General features: G+C 42.4%; 1 pseudogene; it reads right to left on the reverse strand.

Moving 5' to 3' along the window:
- Window positions 1-441: 441 nt before the first annotated feature.
- LOC127664582 (mRNA cap guanine-N7 methyltransferase-like) lies at window positions 442-21,915 on the reverse strand (annotated as a pseudogene).
- Window positions 21,916-23,391: the final 1,476 nt, after the last annotated feature.

The raw sequence follows: 23,391 nt of genomic DNA on the forward strand, positions 1-23,391 counted from the left end.
ATATTGAACACTTACATTCAAGTATATAGAACACAATCCATTAAATCTTGAAAAAACAATGTAACAAACCTTGAAATGAGGGCACAGTGGCAATCTAGCGTTCCTTTGCCAGTTCTACAGTTGTTGTAAATTCAGCTCTGTAAACACATTCAGCACCTCACAGCACTAGAGAGGTCAGTTGCTCTGACATACCTTGCTATAGTTTTGCCAATAGAGGGAAACAATTCTTACATTACTTAAAAATAGATCTTAAAGATGACTCATACTTAGGTACACACAGTATGCTAACCTGTCACAGACAGTAAATGTCAAATCTATACACTGGACTTCGTGGCAGCATGCTGTACAGTAGAACTTACTATTAAAATAAACAGCCGTCAAATGTCTCGGAGATGGTCCGCTCCATCTGGAAGGATAGAGTGCTGCTCCAAAGCAGGGTGCTCACTGCTGCTTCTCAAAGGCAGAAACCAAGCAGATACTTGTCGCTTCCCATTCGGACTTACTTAGGGTTCCCAGAGGCAATCTTACTTGACTGTTCTGCATGCGCTCTACCGCATGGGCGTAGTCACCCACCTTTTCAAAGGCAAGGTTAGAGTTCTCATTTGCAGGATATGGCTCCAGGGTTTGCATTCATTTTTTAAGAGCATTTTGTTTTCATTGTTCTTAATCTTTTCTTCATAGAATTCCGGAAATGTTATATATATATATATATATATATATATATTAGTTTCATATTGCACGTCTTTGCCATTTCAGTTAGCAATGGAAAATGGACCAAGAATTCAGGGAAATCCACAACACCTTCCAAGTAAAAGTCATATTTGCAGCCAAATAAAGGCTAATTTCCTTTCTTCTGGAAATTAACAGTGTATATTTCATTTCCGAATGATTCTGTTTCTGAAGCTTCACGGCGTCTTATCAGTTCGAAGCTATTGGGAGTGGTTAAGCCTTCCACGGGCATTTCTAAGCATCATCATATCAGCCTGCTCCAAGGACTTCAAGGAGTAACAGCAAGCAAACTGATGACTGCGGATGTCAAAGTACATTTCTGGATCACGGAATTTTTCAAGCAAAAGTTCCTTTGAACAGCTAGCAGTTCTAAATTCTGCACTAAAAACTATGCTCATTATCACGACGACATCTCATGTCTTTGTAATGTTGTTGACATTGTTGCATAGAAATATCAGCACACACTAGCCTGCTAAGTCTCCCTTTTCTCCACTTGAGCAAATCTCCACCTTTTCCACATCCCAGGTCCAGAACAGTAATGTCACAGTCTTTTCTTTGTCATACCTTTTCTAAAATTTTCCCAATAAGTATACTTTTAATCCAATTATTAAAGTTTCTTAGGTAAAAAATTTGACTTTACACTTCACCAAGCCAACTTCCTGAAGCTCATTTTACTGGGCAGCTAAGCTGCGTCCTTCCTTCAGCTTCTGAAATTTCTGCGGTTGCCTAGCATCCAGAGGCTGCAGTTCTCTCTCTCTCTCTCTCTCTCTCTCTCTCTCTCTCTCTCTCTCTCTCTCTCTCTCTCTCTTTCTGCTTAGGACCTCCACGGGAAGGCTCTGTCTTCCCACAGTTTGTTTCTCTTTGAAGCACCTCCATCATCCTCAGAGTGTTTTTCCTCTAAGATGATGTCAGCATCGAGCGTTCTTTTCTTGGATGGAGAATCTTGCACATAACTTGAATTTTGATCTACAGGATGATCTTCAAACTCTTTCCACATTTTTGGTTCATCTGCTTGCTGGCATGTAGGAGTCTTTTTCAGAAAGCCTCTGCCTCGATGTAGCAGTGGTTTCATGAACACTTCGAGGAGATTCTGTTTCCGAATCTACAGATGCTTTTGCAGAGCTTTCCACTGCTGGTTACTTGAACTGACAGCAAAACCTCATGTATCAACACCACACAGTCATCCATGATTCTCTTTGCAGAAACGCCAGCACGAGCCATGCGTGCCTTGTTACCACATTTTAGAATTTATTACAACAGACTGTGTACTGTGGCCGTGTCCTCCTGTGCAGCATCTTGCTTTAATACGTGATATTCATGAACTAGTTTATACTCTCCACACCTTACTGCCCTCTGGTTGTGTATCAAAAAGTGTGGGAAAGCAGCTCTTGGTGAGCCAGGAACCAAGGAAGCCAAAGAGAAGGAAGAAATGGGCCATGGATATTTTGGGACTTTGATAGAGGTGCAGCCTGCCCAGGGTGGGTGGCATTGCTTAGTTGTCCTTATCTAACACTGGTGTTTATGAAATCAAGGCAGACACTCTGGATTGCTACTCCCAAGCAAAGCAGGAAAAGATTTATAGGAATCAAAACTCATCCTAATGGCAAAAGCAACATCAAGAGGCAGCACCATTCCTGTAACGGAATTAGCAATCAAGGTGCATTTTTCTTCCTCCACTTTTAGAAGTATGTTTTCATTTCATTGAGTTAGTAAAGAACTTTGATGCAACCAGACATTTCTTAACTTCTCTGAAGCCTGGGTCCTTGCTGGGGGCAATAACAGAAAGCATCCAACAAGACATCACCATTGTTCCATTGTGCAGGACATTGTCCCAAGGATTTCACACACATTATCTATGATTTAAGCCTTGCAAGACCACAGTGGCTGGATATTCTCCACATTACACAAATAAGGAAATAGTTGAGAGTAGAAGTTAAAGAGCCCTCCAAGGGTTCCTAGCTGCCAACAAGCACATCCAGCATCTAGGCCAGCTGGGACAGATTGTGTTGCCCACTACCAGAAAAAAATATGTCTTTCTGGTTGCATAATTATAGAACCAGACTCACTTCGAACAATTCAGTCTTGCCTTTCACTTTGGAAACAGAAAGCTGTGATGACCAACTGTCTTGTTTATGTGCTGCAAATCACTACAGAAATTTAACACACACAACTGTGCACTGGATACTGAGGAAAGAAAGACTGGTAGACTCCCTCAGAAGCTTTGACCCCACAAAGCAATGGTGCCTGGACTAGAGTCTGTGTCATCATCAACTGATCAGCTGACAATATTGAATTTCTGTTCATGATAAAAAGCAGCTGGTAACAATGATTCAGAATGTGCATAGATTTACACATGCCATTAAACAAGTCTGCTAGGTGCCAGAGCCCAGAGTACAACAGTGAGAAAGATAGAAATTTCCACAGGACAAAGATGCTTCACCATATATCTAAGTGATACAGGTGTGTGTTAGTGATTTCTCAATAAATGGTTGTAAAACACCTCTCAAAATATGTATATGTTCATATATATTCTTCATAATGCCTTTTCCTTCCCTCCTGTCTAGAAACAAAACAAAACAATATCTCAAAGCCATAAATGTGGAGAGTTAGGTTACCTGGGGTAAAAAAAAAGTGGTCCAGGGTGGGCAGTCAGACCCTTGAGTAGTGAAGGGCTATCTATGCACATGTGTAAGAAGCCAGAACTGGGGTGAGATAAAATTATCTGAATAGAAAACAGACAGAGAAATAGACAGACAGAGAGAGAAACTGAGGAAGGAGATGAAATGTGTTGACTCTAATTTTAGCAAAATTATACCTAGAAATTTATTCAAAGGAGGTAAATTAGGAAAGGGGGAACTCTGAGTGAACCTTCTTGCACACAAATCTGCAAGTCAGATCATCATGTTATAGCAAACATTTGGAAACAACTCAAATGACCAACCAAAAGACACATGGCTACAGAATTGAAAAGTTTCATGGTTAACAGTAAGAACTTCTTTTCTTTATGTCCACCATTAGAAAGCATAACAACAATCATAAAGTAGTTAGGACTGAAAGAGAAATTTGGACTGTACAAACTGGCAGAGACTTCCTTCAGAAAGTTAAGGAAAAGACAAACAAGCCAAGAAACAAGTAAGTTAGCCAAATGTCTAAGGTATTTTTTTTAAGGTAGAAAACAAATATGTATTCATGGGGAAATGCAAATCAATCCCCACAGGTGTACTGCTTCACAAACACTAGATGGGCAATGTTTTCTTATAAGTCCAGTAAAAGCAGTCACTAAAACTGAACCAACATCAACTCTCACACATTGCTCATGAGAGAGCAGTTCATCAAAGCCAACTTTTAACACAGTTGGGATTAATTGTGTGTGTGTGTGTGTGTGTGTGTGTGAGAGAGAGAGAGAGAGAGAGAGAGAGAGAGAGAGAGAGAGAGAGAGAGAGAAAGGTGTAGAACCAGTGGAAGAGTATTCACTTCTGGGATTGAGTAATTTCTCAACATGTCCTCCTCCAGAGTCTGAGAATAGCCGATTGCCAATTCAATCAGTGAAGAGGCATTAACAGGGGGCTTTAAGTCAGTCTAATTGGTGTTCCTGTAAGGAGAGAAAAGACATAGAGACAAACATACCAAATCCTGTGAGGCAATGGAGGCAGGCACCAGGTTGGGTGTGTCTGCAGGCCTAGACCACCAAAGACTCTCAGCAAAGTTAGGAACTAAGAGAAAGGCCTGAAAAGGTTTATCTCTACATCCCTCCTGCAGAGAAAGGTTGGCTTTGCCAAAACTTTAATTTCAGGTAGTTTTCAACCACTGTGGCAAAATAGCTGAGATAATTAACTTCTGAAGAGGAAAGGTTTCTTGTGCTTCATATCATCAGGGAGTCAGGGGTTTCTGTCAGTGTCCCATCAGCCCAGTGGTGCAGGGCCTATGGTGAGGCAGAATGTTATGGTAGGGACACATTAGACCTAAGCTGCCCACCTCATAGTAGCAAGGGAGCATGGCAGAGAGACAGGAAAAGGCTGCAGTCCCAATAGCCTCCTAGCTCCCAGGAGTACAATGGACTAGACTTTCAGCACAGGACTTTGTTGACATTTCCTGTCCAAGCTATATCACTTCCAGAAATATGATGAATCTAATATTGCTGTTTGAAGCGCACACACACACACACACACACACACACACACACACACATATGTACACTCACATACACATGCAGTAATTTGTTTATAAAATATAATGGATATAAAATAAAAATAGCAAACTATCCACGCTCTAGAAAACACTTAAACTGTGTGATAGATTGTCTTGTGGAGGAAAACTATACAGCTGTGAAAACAAATTAAGTAAAGTTGTCCTCACTAGTACAGAGGATACCTACTGATTCTCATCCAGTCATGGTCATTCCAACCTACCTACAAAATTTCAAGGCAGGGATGCTAGCTTGTAGAGAGGAAGACAGCCATATAAGACAGAATAAAACAGCCTGAGATACCAGCTGCTGTCATTCAGTCTTCTGGTTCTACAGCTCAGCACAAAACGTGTCCCCTCCAAAGTGCCACCAACCAAACAAATGATACTCTTTGGGAGTCTGTGACAGTGAACTTGACTCGTGGCTTTTTCCATTGCTCTAGCCTCCCTTTATCTAATTAATCCACATCTATCCCTGTTCTCCAAAACATAAAAGCAGTGTGACTGCCTGCCACTTGTCTAACTGCTGAGGGAATGAGTTGGAGAGAGATGGCCACCATCTAATGCACACTGCCTGCTCATGAGGACAGTCCCTATCCTTGGTAGTGGGATTGGCCTCCTGGAGCCTGCTAACCAGGGAGCAGAGGACCAGCAACAAACAGTGGATCTTCCTTGTAGATACCTGTTTTCCCTTCCTGAGGAGATTCTACACAGCCAGTTCACCTCAGACAGAGTGACTGAGCTTGTAAGCTGTGTGCCCAGTAATGCTCAGGCCCACAACCCCTGTGTGGATGACATTTGTACTCTGCCTCAGCTGTTTCTCTAGCAAAGGGGTGGCATTAGCTGCACCCAGGCTGCTAAGGCTCAAAGGCTGTGACAGATGAGGAAGAGGCTGGCAAACAGATTAATATGACTCAATAATTGTATTTCTGCTCAAGCTTCTAAGTTTAGTGCTTGCATGCACATTTAATATTCTGTTCACTGGTGGCCACAGAGACCAATTAAAACAGCACTGCAGCAGAAAACCATACACTCCCCCTTTTTCTCCCTCTCAAGATCTTGGCATAATTATTACTCAATTTAATAGTTCACTAACCCATAGTTCTCATCCCTTTCAAACAAAAAACAAAACAAACAAACAAACGTAATGACTTGGGTATCTAACAAAGTTTCACTTCGTACTCCACACCCAGACAGTCTGGGAACAGCAGTCTAGGTTTCACAGCCTGGGTCTCACAGCCTGTCTCACTGTGAGCATCATCCTTGACTCAGGACATTAGAAGACCCTGAGATCAGCAAGACCTAGAGATAAAATATCAAAGCAACCATAGATCCCAGTGTTCGGCTTGTAAGAAGGCCTCCTTCCAAGGGTACCCATGCAGAAGAGGAGAGCATCCCCCACGTGCAGTTCCAGATGGGGCTTGAATCAAAGCTTTAACACACCTGACATGGCTTGGCTTTGTGGTATAGAGAAATGTTGGAGCTGGCCGAGGATTCTGGCTGTGTCATCATCCAGAGACAAGGACCCTGGCAGGGCCTCACAACATTGCTCAGAATATCATGAGATGGTGATGCCAGTGCTGGTTTTGGCACACTTTTATGAGCACGGGGCCATGTGGCACCCTGGGGAAACCAGCTCTTTCTTTCACATCTATTCATCATTAACCAGCTGGGGCCAGCACTGAGCTAGGAGCGCTGTCTTGAAGTACATGAACTATTAATTAAAGCTTTCTGACTGCAGCCTGTCTTCATTATTTATGGTATCCTTATGGCCTCTAAGACTTGCCTTTCTTCTTTATTAACACAACCTTCCTCCTCGGGCCTTCATGAACATTCCATGAAAATTATTTCAGGTACCATAAAGGAACAAAACATCATGACCTCATTTTCTTAGAGACCTCCAGAGGTAACTAGAGTATATCACTAGCCACATGCATATAACGTTGATATAGCAGTGAACGGCAACCACAGTCTTAGCTGGGGTACTTCAGGTGTTATAGCAGGTGGTTCCTAATTTTGAGGGGTGTCTCAATGATGAGTTTATTTTCTTTGCTTGTTACCTTCTACGTGATCCTCTGGGTTATCCCATAATTATGAGCAGAGCATATTGGGTTAAGTCCTGTGTTACTGTTGATATTTGGTCATTTTCAAAATGGAAAATTTAGCTGTAAAAGTGTAACCTGATAGATCTAGACCAAGGAGAAAGAAATTAAAATAGGTCCTATACATTTTCTCAAGGTGAATTTATAATTCTGCTTTGAGAACCACAGAGCCAGAACACCTTTGGTGATATCCACATGGTTAAGTCTGGGTAAACTTGGTGTTATTATTTAGGTTTGCTTTCCTCCATACTAGGACAGGTGCTAAACAAATAGATGCCTAATAATGCTTGTAATAAAAGTCACTGATGGCAAGAGTCAAGCCATTATCTCCACACCCAGACAGACTGACAACAGCAGGCTGGGTTTGCGTAAGTCTCACAGCCTATCTCCTTGTGGGCACCGTCCCCTCTGGGGAAGCTCTTGTCCCCACCTAAGCTAATGGCATTAATCATTAGCCAGCTTGGAAAGGTTAATGGACCGTTTGAGTGAGAGGAATGTTTTTATGGAGTCCTTGTTCCTGGGCATCAGAACACAACAGCAGGAGAGAGCCTCGAGTGTGACATCACCACTAATGAGTCGCTCCACCCACCTCATTCCACATGCTAGGGTGTTTGGCCCAGGAAAACACCTCACCAGCACCTCATGAACAGACTGGTCAATGGGACCCAGGCATAGTTCCAGACCCAGCTTCCTAATCCTTCCCTAGGACACTCTCAAAAAGTAAGCTTTTTATAAACTGCATTTAAACTCTCTTCTATCCTTAAATAATCAGGATAAGCAAGCCAGACAACTATCAGGATCACTAATATGACATAAACTATGTCCTGATTGAGGACCTATCCCTTAGAAAACTATTGACTATCACTTGGTTTTGTCGTCAAAAAAAAAAAGTGACACCAGCTAAATCAGACACTGCTTGTAAAGCACCTTGGTTGTGTCAAATACTTTTTTTAAAGTGAAGACACAGTAGTCACTTTTGAAAGCCCTCTGTGTTTACACTGATGTGGTGAAATGTGTTTATCTGTCCCACTCTATGCTCTTAGGAGTTCTTTTGTAAAGCAGCTTCCGGGGAATGAAAGAAACAGAGACTGAGTATTTTTACAATCAGGAGTGTCTCCAGAGTGGGAATGGCACAAGACTGCAATCCCATTTGCATTTGGGAGACAAGATTGAGTCACTAGAATCATAATCCAAGGACCCCTTGTTCTACATCCCCCCAGAAAGGTATCTCCAAGGACAGCTACCAAGTCGTAAGTCAGGTGGACTGGACTTGAAGAGGTTGAAGAGTCATATCTAGAGAAATGACTGGAGGAAGAGGTGAGACACCGTGACTATGAATTCAGTCTGGAGGCAAAAAAAAAAAAAAAAACAGAGACAAATCAATGAATGGCCATGAGAGGGGGATGGGGGCTGGGCTAGACGGGTTTAGATGCTGGAAAATTGATGGAGAGACCATGTAATGGGTGGTAAGGGGCAGAATCCATACAAAGAGTTAGAGAATAAGAGTCTACACTGACTGTGAATGAAGTGGCTAGACCTCAAAGACAAAGGCGGCACCAGTCAGTGCCTACCAAAGAAGCTTTCAGAAAAAAACTTGACCCCAAGGGTGTGCGTGTATGTGTGTGTATGTACATGTGTGTACATGTTTGCACACGTGTGTATATATGCATGCACCACTTGCATGTACAGTCACATCTTCTTGGTCTGTGCATACACCAGCTCCACAGTCACTACTGTCTTTTGTCTTGACATAGCTTATGCTACTGTGTCTTTCTCATGTCCATGCAGGCACTCACTGCTTAATCAACTTGGCACTTATTTATTAGACGTCTCCTGTGCCAGATGCTAAGGACATCACTGTAAATTCGACAGACAAGCTTGACACATTAGCCACTTCCTTGAGCTTACACTAAGTTTTTTTTAATAACAGAATAATGGAAAAAAAGACTGAGGTTGGAGAAAGGTTACTTTGGACAGAGCGGTCAGGAGAAGACCTCTCTAAAGACATAGCAAAAAGGTGACATTGGACTGAGAACGTTTACCATATAAACCCTAAGAAGGAAGCATGAGTATTCTGGAGCCAGGATCATGGGAAAGGGCGCACTAGCAAATGATTCAAGATGCTGAAAAGAGAATACTGGAGATGAAGACGGAACCTATTCTGAGGAAAGAAAGAATGGGCTTCTGTATAGTTCTTTTTCTCAAGTCCCCAAGAAGCCATGCAGGTGTCAACAGGCATGATCTGAGTCTTATACTTTTAACTTTAACTAGAGAGACACTGTAAAAGTGTCTTGCCCTGCCAACCTGTGTTGTTAGGGACAAGAGGCCCAGCAGTAAAGTCTGTGACTCGGACCAGAGTGATGGGAATGGAAAAGGAATTTGATGAGAATCTGGTTTCAGCTACAAAGACTCACCGGTGAGTAATCTCTGAAAGACAAAGAGAGAGAGACAGACAGAGAGAGAGACAGAAAGAGACAGAGAGACCCGTGAAGGGGGTAGGACAGGTTATAGCTGAGCATCCAAAGGAACCACTGAACATAAATGTTTCAGTTGAACTGTGAGATTGAATCATATAAAATGAGAATGTCTAAACTCAACTAAAATGAAGTCGCAGGTTCTTCCTCAGTCTCCTGAGAAGCAGCCATGCTAAATAAAAGGCAGAACACACATTCTAGTGAGAATCAAGCTATTCCCAGACAGCACCTATGCCCTCCTGTGATGACCAAAGGACCACATTTCCTTAATTTTCTAAATGAAAGTGGCATTGAAGTCCAGCCGTACGACTTGAGAAATAACTCGGTACTTCTCTTCAATGGACATTTGGGAGAATCCCTGAGAGTTGTCAGAGGCTGTCCACCCCCCTGTCCTGGGAGAAGTTTCTTATCCCTCCTGCTACCCGACTTCCCAGGGCTAGTTGATGCTGTGTGACTCCACAAAAGCCCTGGGGCAGACTCCAAATTGGTTTTCCTGGCCATTCAGCCTGCCCACACAAGCTCTCCAAGTACAGACACAGCTCTGCCTTTAATCTCCCCAAAGAAAATTTTACTGAAGGCTTGGAGTTGACACGATTACAATTCAGAGAAGCATTTCCATGCTTACCAGCATGGCTCTTCCAGAGAGTCCCAGCTCCAAAAGCTGGCCTTCTGAGCTGGCACTCACCTAACACCCTGGGCCAACTCAGCCTCTTGCCCTTCAGGTTTCCAGCCTGGGTCCAGTTTGAGCCCTTCTGCTCTAGGGATGGGTGCCAGACCTGCTTGTCTCCAACACCAGATGACTGAGATAGAAGCATCTCTGACAGATCACAGGGCAGCCTTGAGCAGAGCCACCGCTGAGCACTGAGCAGTGGGCTTGTGAGTGCATTTCCACCTGCTGGTCCTCATCACTTCTCAGCGAGGGTCTGATCCAGACTGCACACAGCTAAACATTAGCCACTGGCCTGTCATCCAATCTAGAGTAGAGAGAGGATGAGATTACCTTCTGGGTTCCCTCAGGTCCCATAAAGTCCTTAAAATAAGCAAGCAAAGCATACATGTGATTGCATGTATATAGAACATGCATATATATGCATACATGCTACTGCAGAGAAAAATTACCTCCATTCAAAGACTCACCAAGGACAGTGTCTTGTTAAGACTGCGTAGAACTCACAGTTCTGCATGCAATATCCAGTCTCATTAATAACCATGACCACCACAAAACCCACAGCTCTGAGAAATCTAAAATGCTTCTGTCAAACATTCCCAAACAAAGGAAGCCCACACAATGGCAAGTTCACCGCTCTGTCATAGCAAGTGCTGGCCCTGTCAGAGAGCAGTCCACAGTCTTAGGCAATATTTTCCCACTGTGCTCATTCACAGTGATACAATCGGAGTGCTAAGAATTTGGAAATTCCTCCTCTTCAAGAGTTCCAGATCTAGGAGCTCATTCTTTTAGAATAGCTTCAATGGTTATAAATCTTTATAGTAGAAAGGTGTGTGTGAGCCTTAAAACCAACCAGAGTGTTTTAAAGCAGATTTGACAACTTCAGAAGCTCCTGTGTGGGACATTGCATTGGTATCCTAGGGTGCAACTGCAGGTCTAAGGCAGCTCCTTCCAAGGCCATGCCATCTACTTGTTTGCTTGTTTCTTTCTTTTTAAAAATGTTTTCTTTTCTCTTTTCTTTTGCTATTGACAGCAGGCTCTGGAGTCCTGAGGGGTGCTGGTCATCCGCTCTGTCACTGATCCACATCCTCAGGCTTTGCTTTTTTTTCTTTTTCTGCTCTGTGCCAGGCTACAATATTCTGTGGGAACATTCACAGTGATGATCACAAGCACACAATGTCTGAAATAGGAAACAGGGAAGAAGTCGACACAAGCCCTGGGGAGGTGACACTTGGAGAAAGCAAGCTTCACAGAGCCCTTCAGGGGCCTGTGAGGCAGCTCGGCAGGATGGGACACCCAGCTTGCAAACCGGAGGGGCTGAGTTCTATCCTAAGAAGCCATGGGAAAAGGATAAGAATCCCTGAATATTTTCTTGTGATTGTTACACACACACACACACACACACACACACAAATATGCATGTATAGCCATAACCACCCTAATAATAAATAAAACATTTTAAAGAGCTTTGGGCAAACATGTCACAATAAAGGACAATTTAAAGGGCACAGCATGTTGGCATCAGGGTATCAGCATTGCAGATTGGGCTCCGAACCCAGGGACAACACACTTCGGCCACAGGAACCTGCACATTTGTTGCCAAGGCTATTGCCACACATTCCCAGAATGCACTTGGCTCACCTCCCACCTTTACCTGGGAGAGACTAGTCACTATCCAAAAATACCCCTCTGACCCCCACCACACCCCCCACCACACCCCTGCTTCTTCTTTGCCACCACTTTTGCCCTTCTCTCATACAATAAACCTCAAGTGGCACTGTTTGGTTTGGTTGGTCTGCCCAGACCGAGCTGTGTCTCCAACACAACACAAAATACATTTAGGTACCTGTTGAGATATATTTACTGAAGGTGCCCTTATTTTTGATGCTTTTAAGTACCGTGATATGATCTAAATTTCACTCCCAGGAAGTTTGTAAGCAAAAAACAAAAGACTCATTACATTAGCCTGTGTTGTTGACCCCTTCCTGCCTCATAATATGCTTTTTGTTATAATCACAAACTCTCTTTAAGCAAAACCCTTGGCTGGCATGCACTGTAATTCCTAAGGAAATGCTGTATTACTTCTAAAAAATACACGTTTTTCTCTGGGATATTGCATGCATTTATATGTGATCATGTTTCTGGCCCCATCCATGCTTATTAAGCCTGGAAATCACTCCTAAAGCTGAGACCACTGCTCAATGATGTCATTGCAGCCACCAAATAGTATCCTACCATTAAGTTCGCTTGTCCTAGCCAGAAAGGGAAGAAGGAAGGCAGTGTATGAATGATCAGTCCCACTGGAATTCCACCAGGGCCCCAGCACTGCTCGAATAAAGAGTGTCTTGGGGCTTTGGGTAGCAGGTTTTACTAGTCAGGCCTCTATTTTATATTGCTCCTTAAATCCTGAAATGCCAGTTGCTACTCTAGATTTTTCTCATGCATGGTGGAAAGTGGAACCAAAGCCCTTTTCCCAGGAAAATTCAGGAGGTAATGACCTAGGAAATTTCAGTTGTGGTACTGACGTGGCCTTGGGCTCTCCTCTTTCATCAAAATAGCCCCTTTCATGTTTAAAGTACACATCTTGAAAAATAAGAAAGAAAACTTCTGGTTACTGGGGTAGTTTATGTCTGTGGGGTGAAAGGAGCCAAGATACCACTAGACTTCAGACCTGGACGATCCTGATTTAAAAAGCAAGAGAGGTCAAAAGAGTTTTAGTCACGTCAAAATCTCACCTAGACTACAGTTTTATGCTTTTCTTTGACTTGCCCTATAAATATTTTACTGCAACTTTCAAAGTTTATAGGGTCCTTAAGCCTTGTAAAAGGGTGAGGGACTGGGAACTAAGGACTGATACCTACCACAGGGATCTTGAATTCTTTTTTTTTTTTTTTTTTTTTTTTTTTTTTTTTTTTGCAAGATCCCATTGAATAGAATTTATTCTACCCAGGATTCTTTGAAAGGTGACTGTGTTTCCTTTTTTAGTCAAAGCTGTTGCCCTGCGGGGAGTGGGGGGGAGGAGCTTTGGCAGACCCTAATTATTTAAGACCTCTCTCTGCACTATGACAATGCTTTGGTTTTGGCCCCGAACCTGCAGATCCCAGGGAGTAAGCATGTGAGAGGCCAAGGGTATATGTTAAACTGTTGCTTCATCCCAGGGAGACCCCCATCCCCCAAAGCCATGTATCCCTGGCACTGGCATCCAGCCTAAATTCCCCAACATAGAGAGGACTCTTCCCCCTTCTTGCCTCTATGCTTTTCCATTAGCATTCTGGAACAACAGACATGCCACTGGATTTCAGAGAAAGTGCTTCTGAAGAGCTTTTCTCCAGGCTTCAGGTTTTAGCTGCCTGAGGAGTGAGCTGTTTCTGGTTTTCACGATTTGACTTTGTTGGCTCTTGAATTAATTATTCTGATTCCTAAATCCTGGAAAATTACTTAGCGTAATCTAGGCAAGCTTAATACATCTGTATATTTAAATGCTTTTGATCTAATAGTTGAATCTTGCATGTGATTTTATGTTGTGTGTGCATGCAGTAACACAAGCATGCAGTTCAATTGATTTGATAGACTGAAATTTGACTCCTAAAGTAGTGACTCAATGCTTGTGTCATAGACACATTATGTAAAGGGAAGAAAAGAGGGAGAGGCCTGTGGCTTTTAGAATATTCCCAAACACCTCAGAAGCACAGTCATGACTATCTCACATCTACAGTACAGATGTGCCTTAAACACCATTGAAACATAAGCTAATATTGAGGTGTAGAGACTTTTTCTAAAGTCATGACTTTGTTCAGAGACTTGCTGATCCCAAAATCTGGTACAAGGAGTTTTCTTTGAACATTAAAAACTCCAATATGTGTCATTTAGGGGTAATTTTGCATTCTGAAAAATAGTGTTCCTCTGAATGAAGGATTCGTCCTAGAATGTCATTTTAAAAGCTAAGTCATTTGCAATGATTGGGCTCCCAAGTATTTGCCTTAAAACTCTCTGCCAACTTCTCCATATCCTCAGTACAGGCTGGAAAACAACGCTGGCCTTGTTTTGGTGACATTGGCCTTGTATTGGTGGGGGAAATTGGATTACCCAAGTGAGCAGGATGACTCCGATAGGTCCCTGCCAGTTGAAGGAGATGTCATTCTCCTTCTTTGCCATATTAAGACCTAAGCTTCAAACCAGTTTCAGTCTAATGCATTTTCATGGGCTTTGCCGCAGAGCTCAGCAGTAAATGGGAGATGCACAAAATGATAGAGATGCCCAAACAAGTTCTTTCAAAGACCAAGACTGTTTCTTGGGGGATTATCGGTCTGCTTTTGGTGCTTCCTTATATTATTTTGCGGTTTGTGATCCTAGATATTGAATTCCAGGTCTTTCACACGCTGTTTAAGCATTCTGCTATTCAGCACATCCCTTGCCAAAATTCTGCATTTTTATTACATCTTGGCGGTATCTTTACATACTCTATCATAGGAATTTTGTTATATTTTTTAAAACTCAGTGCCTATGTTTAACTTCCTTGTTTCACAGAGTGGGGAGAGTGAACTTTTATTGCTAGAAATAAAACCCAGAGCCCCTGGGCATGCTGGACAAGCATTCTATCACTGACCTGTACCTCACCTTGGAAAACCTTCCCATGTCTCTCCAGGTTGCTCTTCATACTCTGTTCTTTAGGCAATTATTTGGGGATCCGTCTGATTTGCATTGAGGAAATATTTTTTATGTTTGTTCATTTCAAATATGTTCAGGGATTTTCTAAACAGAAAAACTGGCGTGGTGGATGCACCCTTAAATCACAGCACTCAAAAAGAGAAAGCAGGAGGCTATCCCAGGTTCAAGGCTAGCCTGAGCTATAGAGCAAGACTTTGTCTCAAGAAAACAACAAAAACAGAGAAGAGATGATGACTTCAGATTCTGCCTCTTGGGCATCTTACAGCTCCAACAAAAAAGATCAGGCAGCATTAGCATGCCTTTGAAGAAGCATCCATTATTATTTTTAGTTATTTCTTAATAATCACACAACTGGCCTCATCACACAATGGCTTTATAATAATGAATTTTCAAAAGAAAGAGAATATTTCCTTTGAGGCAGTATTCTCTGCTGAGTCTGGCATGCCCCAGTTTGAGGGCTTTTATCTCCAAATAGGGAGAGGGTTTCCCTTTTATCTTGCTGTCTTCCTTGCTGAAAATTTCTCTGGCACACAAAGGACAGCCTACAAAACCTACTCCAATGTTACCCAAGACATCAGAAGTACTCTGTGGGCCAGATAAAATCTGCCCCTACAATTCTCTTGCTCTCTGATACATATTCAAGAAATTCTCCTTCTCCGGGACAAGATTACTTAGTAAGGACCCAAGCTGTCCATAGAAATGTGTTCTACCTAAGAGCCACAAATGAGTTGAAATGACAAGGACCCTTTTTACTCAGAAGCCTTTACCTTCATTAAACAAAGGCCTGCATTTCAGTAAACAAAGCCTTTTGATGAAGTATTTGAAAACAAAAGGAAGACAGAAAAAGACAAAAGACGGGAGGAAGGTCAGACTCCACCTCACTACCTATGATCTCTCCTAACTCAATACCATTTTTCAAAGATTTGTTTTATTATGTTGTATTTATTATTTTATGAGCCTTGCTGTATGTGTGTCTAAAAAGCATGTACTGGTGTCCACAGAGGCCAGAAGAGGGTGTAGAATCCCTTAGAACCAGAATTACAGGCAGTTATAAGTTGCCATGTGAGTGCTAAGAACTGAAACCACATTGTCTGCAAGAGAAAGTATTCTTAACCACAAGCCATCTCACCAGTTCCTTAATATCATTTTTTGAAAAGATTTATTTTATGTAAAAATAAACATGCCAAAAGAGGCCATCAGATCCCATTACATTTGGTTCTGAGGTACCACGTGGTTGCTGGGAATTGAATTCAGGGCCTCTGGAAAAGCAGTCAGTGCTCTTAGCTGCTGAAACCCTTGACATAATTTTTTTTTTGGAGATTTTATATATTTACATTTCAAATGTTATCCCCTTCCCAGGTTTCCCCTCCCAGGAAACCCCCTATCCCATCCTCCCTCTCCCTGCTTCTATGAGGGTGCTGCCCCACCCACCCACCCACCTACCCCTCCCACCTCTGGCATTCTCCTACTCTGGGGCATCGAGCCATTAGAGGACCAAGGGCATCTTCTCCCATTGATGCCTGACAAGGCCATCCTCCATGACATATGCAGCTGGAGTCATGGGTCCTTCCATGTGTACTCTTTGGTTAGTGGTTTAGTCCCTAGGAGTTCTGAGGGCTTTGATTGGTTCATATTGTTGTTCTTCCTATGGGGTTGCAAAGCCCTTCAGCTCCTTCAGTCCTTTCTCTAACTCCTCCACTGGGGACCTCTTGCTCAGTCCAATGAGTAGCTGTGAGCATCCAGCCACTGTATTTGTCAGGCTCTGGCAGAGCCTCCCAGGAGACAGCTATATCAGGCTCCTGTCAACAAGCACTTCTTTGTATTTGCAATAGTTTCTGGGTTTTGTGTCTGTATATGAGATTGGATCCCCAGGTAGAGCAAGAGCAGTCTCTGGATAGCCTTTCCTTCAGTCTCTGTTTCATACTTAGTCTCCATATTTCCTTTTGTGAGTATTTTGTTTCCCCTTTTAAGAAGCACTGAAGCATCCACATTTTGGTCTTCCTTCTTCTTGGGCTTCATATGGTCTGTGAACTGAATCTTGGGTATTCCGAACTTTTGAGCTGATATCCACTTAGCAGTGACTGCATACTATGTGTGTTCTTTTGTGAACCTCTTCTGTTTCTTTAGTCAGGATATTTTAAAGTTCTATCCATTTGCCTGCAAATTTCATGAAGTCATTGTTTTTAATAGCTGAGTAGTATTCCATTGTGTAAATATACCACATTTTCTGTATCCATTCTTCTGTTGAGAGACATCTAACATCTGGGTTGTTTTCAGCTTCTGTCTAATACAAATAAGGTTACTATGACCATAGTGGAGCAAATGTTCTTATTACATGTTGGAGCATCTTCTGGGTATATGCCCAGGAGTGGTAGAGCTGGGTCCTCAGGTAGTACAATGCCCAATTTTTTGAGAAACCACCAGACAGATTTCCAGAGTGGTTGTACCAGCTTGCAATCCCACCAAAAATGGAGGAGTGTTCCTCTTTCTCCACATCTTCACCAGTATCGTCTGTCACCTGAGTTTTGACATTAGCTATTCTGACTGGTGTGAGGTGGAATCTCAGGGTTGTTTTGATTTGCACTTCCCTGATGACTAAGAATGTTGAACATTTCTTTAGGTGCTTCTTAGCCATTTGGTATTCCTCAGTTGAGAATTCTTTGTTCAGCTCTGACCCCTTTTTAATAGGGTTATTTGGTTCTCTGGAGTCTAATTTCTTGAGTTCTTTGTGTATATTTGATATTATTCCCCTATCTGACGTAGTATTGATAAAGATCTTCTCCTAATCTATTGGTTGCAGTTTTGTCCTATTGACAGTGTCCTTTGCATTACAGAAGCTTTGCAATTTTAAGAGGTCCCATTTGTCAATTGTTGATCTTAGAGCATAAGCTACTGGTGTTCTGTTCAGGAAAATTTCCCCTGTTTCCATGTGCTCAAGGCTCTTCCCCAATTTCTCTTCTATTAGTTTCAGTGTATCTGGTTTTGTGTGGAGGTTCTTGATCCACTTGGATTTAAGCTTTGTACAAGGAGATAAGAATGGACTAATTTGCATTCTTCCACGTGATGACCTCCGGTTAAACCAGCACCATTTGTTGAAAATGCTGTGGTTTTTCCACTGGATGGTTTTAGCTCCTTTGTCAAAGATCAAGTGACCACAGGTGTGTGGGTTCATTTCTGGGTCTTCAATTCTATCCCATTGACCTTCCTGCCTGTCTCTGTACCAATATCATGCAGTTTTTATTGCTGTTGCTCTGTAATACAACTTGAGGTTAGAAATGGTGATTTCCCCCCAGAAGTTCTTTTATTGTTGAGAATAGTTTTCACTATCCTAAGTTTTTTGTTATTCAATGACATTTTAAAAACTGGGTCTTGCTGTGTAATCCAGGCTTTCCTGAGTTCTCTGACTCCTGAGTGCTGGGATTACAGGCCTGAGCTACCATGCTCAGTGTAAGCCAAACATCTCCTAAAAGTAAAATAAAGCCCTGAGATTTTAAGACAGTGCAGAAGTGGTGCATCAATCTACAACTCAAACCAAAAATTGTAGAAGTAATTTCAGTAGTGCCATTTGCTGTATGACCCCCGCACCCTAGGTATTTGTCTACTGGCTCAGAGCTCAATGGACATTAAAGCACGACTTCTACTCCAGGAGCCTAAGCTATGACATCTGCCCCATTATGTCCAGTAGCCAATATGACAATATCCAGCCACTCAGCCTGCTCACGGTCTTAGCCCAGTGGCTTAGGAAACACTTGCCTGAGGACGAGACTGCCAGCAGAGAACATTCAGAGAGCTCTTCCAACATGGATACCACTCTTGTTGTTCGTCCAAAATGAAAATAGCACAATTTCAAAAAGCAGTTATAGACTGACTAACAGTAGCCACAGAGGTGGGAATGAGAGTCTACATATAGGTCCAGGAAAAGAAAGTCAGAGACCAATAGACATTTACTGTGTACTCTTGACCTCCTTGAAAGGAGGGTACATTTACTTTTATTGTTTTCAAGGGAATAAAAAGGAAGAGAGAAGGAGAAAAGGGAGAGGGGGAGGAAGGGAGGGAAAGAGGGGGGAGGAAGGGAGGGAGGGGGAAGGAGAAAGATGGAGAGAGCAAGGGAGGAAGGAAGGAAAGGAAGGAGGGATGGACAGATGGACCAAAAAGGGGGAAAACCTAACTGGTATCATGTTGTATCACCTTTTACTGAGATCCATGACTGTATTTTTAATTAGCTCCAAAAATGGCCATGGGGAACTTTCTCTCTTTAGTTAACTCTCTCCAATTGGTGAATTGTTACAGGAAATGAGGTTCCTTTCAGTCTTTGATCCTTAGAAAAACTAAGATCTGCGATTTTGCTGGACTGATTGTCAGTCGTTTATAGGAAAGAAAAAAGTCATAATATCCTTTAAAACCCCTGCACGTATGTAAAAAGCACACTGAGAGAAGGCCCCATCTACATTCCAAGGCAGCAAAGTTGAGCATTACCCATGAAAGGAGAGATTTACAGTAAACTTCCTTCAGCAAAAAGCTAAGGAGGAGGAGGAAAGGAAGGGGGAGGGGGAGGAGGAGGGAGAGGAGGAGGAAGATCCAGTTAGACTATGTTTTCTAGGTAAACCTTGAATCTCCTTGTGTACCTAGCAATTTTTATTTACTAAGGAAACTTGTCTCTTCTTAGCATCTGTCTACATCCTTCTGTCTCGCGTTGTGGGAGCTGCCTCGTTAAAGTGAAATAATATAGCAATATGAAAGATTTTTACTATAATCTTTTCCCCATTCCTAGCCCATGAATTATTTAAAGCTGCATGATAGGGTATACACTCCTGGAGAGTTTGTTTTTATTGACTTGACCTAGGGTTCTTATTTCCCTGCCTTTTACTTATTTTTCTTATGCTGTGAAAAGGTTAGCTCAATTTTACCCCTCTTGGAGTATGTACTTGGTGTGACAAAATTGAATCATAATGAGATTTTTTTTAAACCTATCTTTAATTCCTTTATTCAGTATGGCGCTTTTTTATTTGTTTGTTTATCTGTTGATTTGGTTTTGTTTTGCTTTGCTTTTGTAAATAAGTAGATCGCTGTTGGAATTTGATTTCCCATGAGAAGATTCTTTTAAGCATACATAAGGACTTACACTTGTACGTGTGTTTCGTGGCATTTAGCCTGGTGGTGTTTTTCTCTGCTGAATAAATCTTGAGAACCTGCTCACACTCACAGATGTTCTAGCCACTCACACAACTGTACTGCCTTGCTAAGCGTTTGCCTACAATCACAGATTTACTGTTAGCTTCTGCTCTTCTGTGACCTCTAGATTTCAGCCATATTTCTCCATTATCATTTTCTCCTCCCTATGACAGGTTCGAAGTTCCATTTCCCCCAAATGTCTTTTGCAAATCAACTAGTATATCAAATTTCCATTTCAGCATCGTGGGACTATCTTGTCCAATCTGTAACTCTAAGTCTCATATATAATGATATTTTAATTCTGTGTCTTATTTGCAAGATATCTGATCGTGTAGCTTTAACCAAGTTCCTGTATTTACTTTGGAGTGCCACTTCTTTCCTGGAGCTCATTTGGCAGCTTCACATTCTGGTGTAATAATATATTATCTGTAAACTTAGGGAAGAAACTGGGAAAACAGTCTATTTAGAAGCACTATTTAAGAAGCTTACTGCTTTAGAAGTCTTTTCTCAACCCAAGTTGAGATCATTTGATTTTCTTTTTTAAAGATTAATTTATAAATTATTTCCTCAGGGGAAAACTTCACAGTTGTATAGTGAGGACTAAATTTTCTTCGTGTATCTCAACATGTCATAATCTTCCTTCAAGATGGAAGACTCTGGAGCCTAGTCCCCTGTCCCTCCATGGGGCCCGCTGAGTTCAGCTGGTAGGCCTCTCCCTCTTACAACCTCGTGGATCTGACCTGACCTGGGCACAGCTCTTCCCAGCTTAACCCATCTGTGCCATTCCCTTCCCTTCCCTTGCCAGGCACTCGGGAGGATAGCCATTGCCACCTCTGGTATAGAAAAGGCTCCTTTTGAAAAGCCTTGTCTAGGAAGCTGATATATACATGCATATCTGAGTTTGCAAAAGCAAAATCCCCATCTCTGAAATTCTGGCTCTCACAAAGGCACTTTTGTTGCAGTAGCCACAGATCTGTTGACATTGCGTGTATGTTGGGCTGCCTAAGAATGGCTGCCTGGAGCTGCTGGCCACAAGAACTCCCTCTATCTCCTACAGAGATGACATCCTTCTGAGTCCTTTTCCTCAACCTCCTTACTTTGCCCCATGTTTGTCCCGGGAGGGGAGGGGGGAGCTGCTGTGCTGTGGTGTAGCATGTAACACCAAAGGAAATGAGAGCTGAACACTTTTTGGTTGCCTTGGCCCCTGTCTGCCCAATATGACACTTCCACCATCCCTTGTTCCTGCTAGTAGAGCTGGGAACAAATTACACTACACGTTAGCTGTTCGAAACAACTGTTTCCTGTGGGGGTCACAAATTTTGTGAATGGGAAAATATTGCAAGAATGCATTTTGGTTTTGTTTGTTTTGGTTTGTGTTTTGTTTTTTGTTTTTTTTGGTTTTTTTTGGTTTTGGTTTTTTTGTTTTTGTTTTTGTTTTGTTTTGAGACAGGGTTTCTCTGTGTAGCCCTGGCTGTCCTGGAACTCACTCTGTAGACCAGGCTGGCCTTGAACTCAGAAATCCACCTACCTCAGCCTCCCAAGTGCTAGGATTAAAGGCATGCTCCACCACTGCCCAGCTTAGAATGTGTTTTTTAAAATGAGATTTGTTTGCCTTCTTAGAACTATCTACACCTTCAACTAGACAAAACTGTCTCAGCTGAGAACCTAAATTCTCCTGCTCTTCACTCACAGTCTGGTGGTTGATGCTCATTGACCGTTGGACCTCAGCCAGGACCCTTATATATGTCCGTTCCATCTGGATCTTACTTCCTCAAGGAATGGCTTGCTAGGGTACCAGTTCTGAGTGCCCCGTGAGCGACGTGAAAGCTACATCACCTTCCAAGAGCATCGCACAAGTCATGAGCTTCTGGCTGCAAGCAGCATCCCGCTCTGGTCCAGTGATTTGTTTTTCAATCATCACTGTTCTGGTATATCCAAACGAATCTCCTTATTAAAGTTCCCCAGTGTCCTGCAAGGAGAGCAGCAGAGGGAGCAGCTCCCCATGGCCATCTTCGCTTCCCGCCAGGGCAGAAAAGCATCACTAGGTACTGTATTATCCTGAGCTTAAGATCCCTGGGGGTGCAAAACGCCAGGGATCTGCCTGCATCTAGGACCTGAGCACATAGGCAGTTAGTCTGCCAGCTGGTCTGTCATGGGGCCTGTGTCCTACATGAGAATCAACAGAGGGAGTGACCCCCCCCACCCGCCACCATCTTCGCTCCATGACAAAGCAGTCCGGTAACACCTGGTTCACCCTGATAAACAAAGGATAACATTGCTTGAGGCAAGACTGAGAAGGGCTCCAAAGGCGCAAAAGAGGAAGGCAGCATATCAGCAATCTGTGCCAGAGGAAACCCAGTCATCCAGTGTCTCGGAAATAGCCTTAAAGGTCCACAGTAGGTTGAAGCACCAGCCTGTGACAATAAGACCATCTAACACCAGTGAGAACTAGATAGCTAAAGGCAAACGTAGGAACGTTACTAACAGAAACCAAGGCTTTATGGCAACATCTGAACCCAACTCTCCAACAACAGCAAGTTCTAGATACCCTAACATGCCAGAAAAACAAGAGTCAGATTCAAAATCACTGGTAAGGATGCTGTTAGAGGAACACATGAAGGACATAAATAAATCTCTTAAAGAAACTCAGGAGAAAAATGATCAAAAGCTAGAAGCCCTTACAAGGGAAACACAAAATCACTTAAAGAAATTAAGGAGAATATGGGTCAGAAGTTAGTAGCCAATAAGGAGGAAATGCAAAAATCACTTAAAGAAATACAGGAGAACTTTGATCAACAGGCAGAAGTCATGAAAGAGGAAACACAAAAATCTCTCAAAGAATTACAGGAAAACACAAACAAGCAAGTGAAGGAAGTGAGCAAAAACTTCCAGGATCTAAAAACAGAAGTAGAAACAACTAAGAAAGCACAAAGGGAGACAACTTTGGAGATAGAAAACCTTGGGAAGAAATCAGGGCCATAGATGCAAATATCAACAACAGAATACAAGAGATAGAAGAATTGCAGATGCTGTATGGAAGATACCATAGAAACCATGGACTCAACAGTCAAAGAAACTACAAAATGCAAAAAGCTTGTAACCCAAAACATCCAGGAAATCCAGGACACAATGAGAAAACCAAACCTAAGGATTATGGGCATTGATGAGAGTGAAGATTTACAACTTAAAGGGCCAGCAAATATCTTCAACAAAATTATGGAAGAAAACTTCTCTAACCTAAAGAAAGAGATGCCCATGAATATACAAGAAGCCTACAGAACTCCAAACAGACTGGAAAAGAACAGAAATACCTCCTGTCACATAATAATCAAAACCCCAAATGTACTAAACAAAGAAAGAATACTTAGGGCAGTAAGAGAAAAAGGGCAAGTAA

The sequence above is a fragment of the Apodemus sylvaticus genome, chromosome 14 (assembly GCF_947179515.1).
Source record: "Apodemus sylvaticus chromosome 14, mApoSyl1.1, whole genome shotgun sequence".
NCBI classification, from domain to species: domain Eukaryota; kingdom Metazoa; phylum Chordata; class Mammalia; order Rodentia; family Muridae; genus Apodemus; species Apodemus sylvaticus.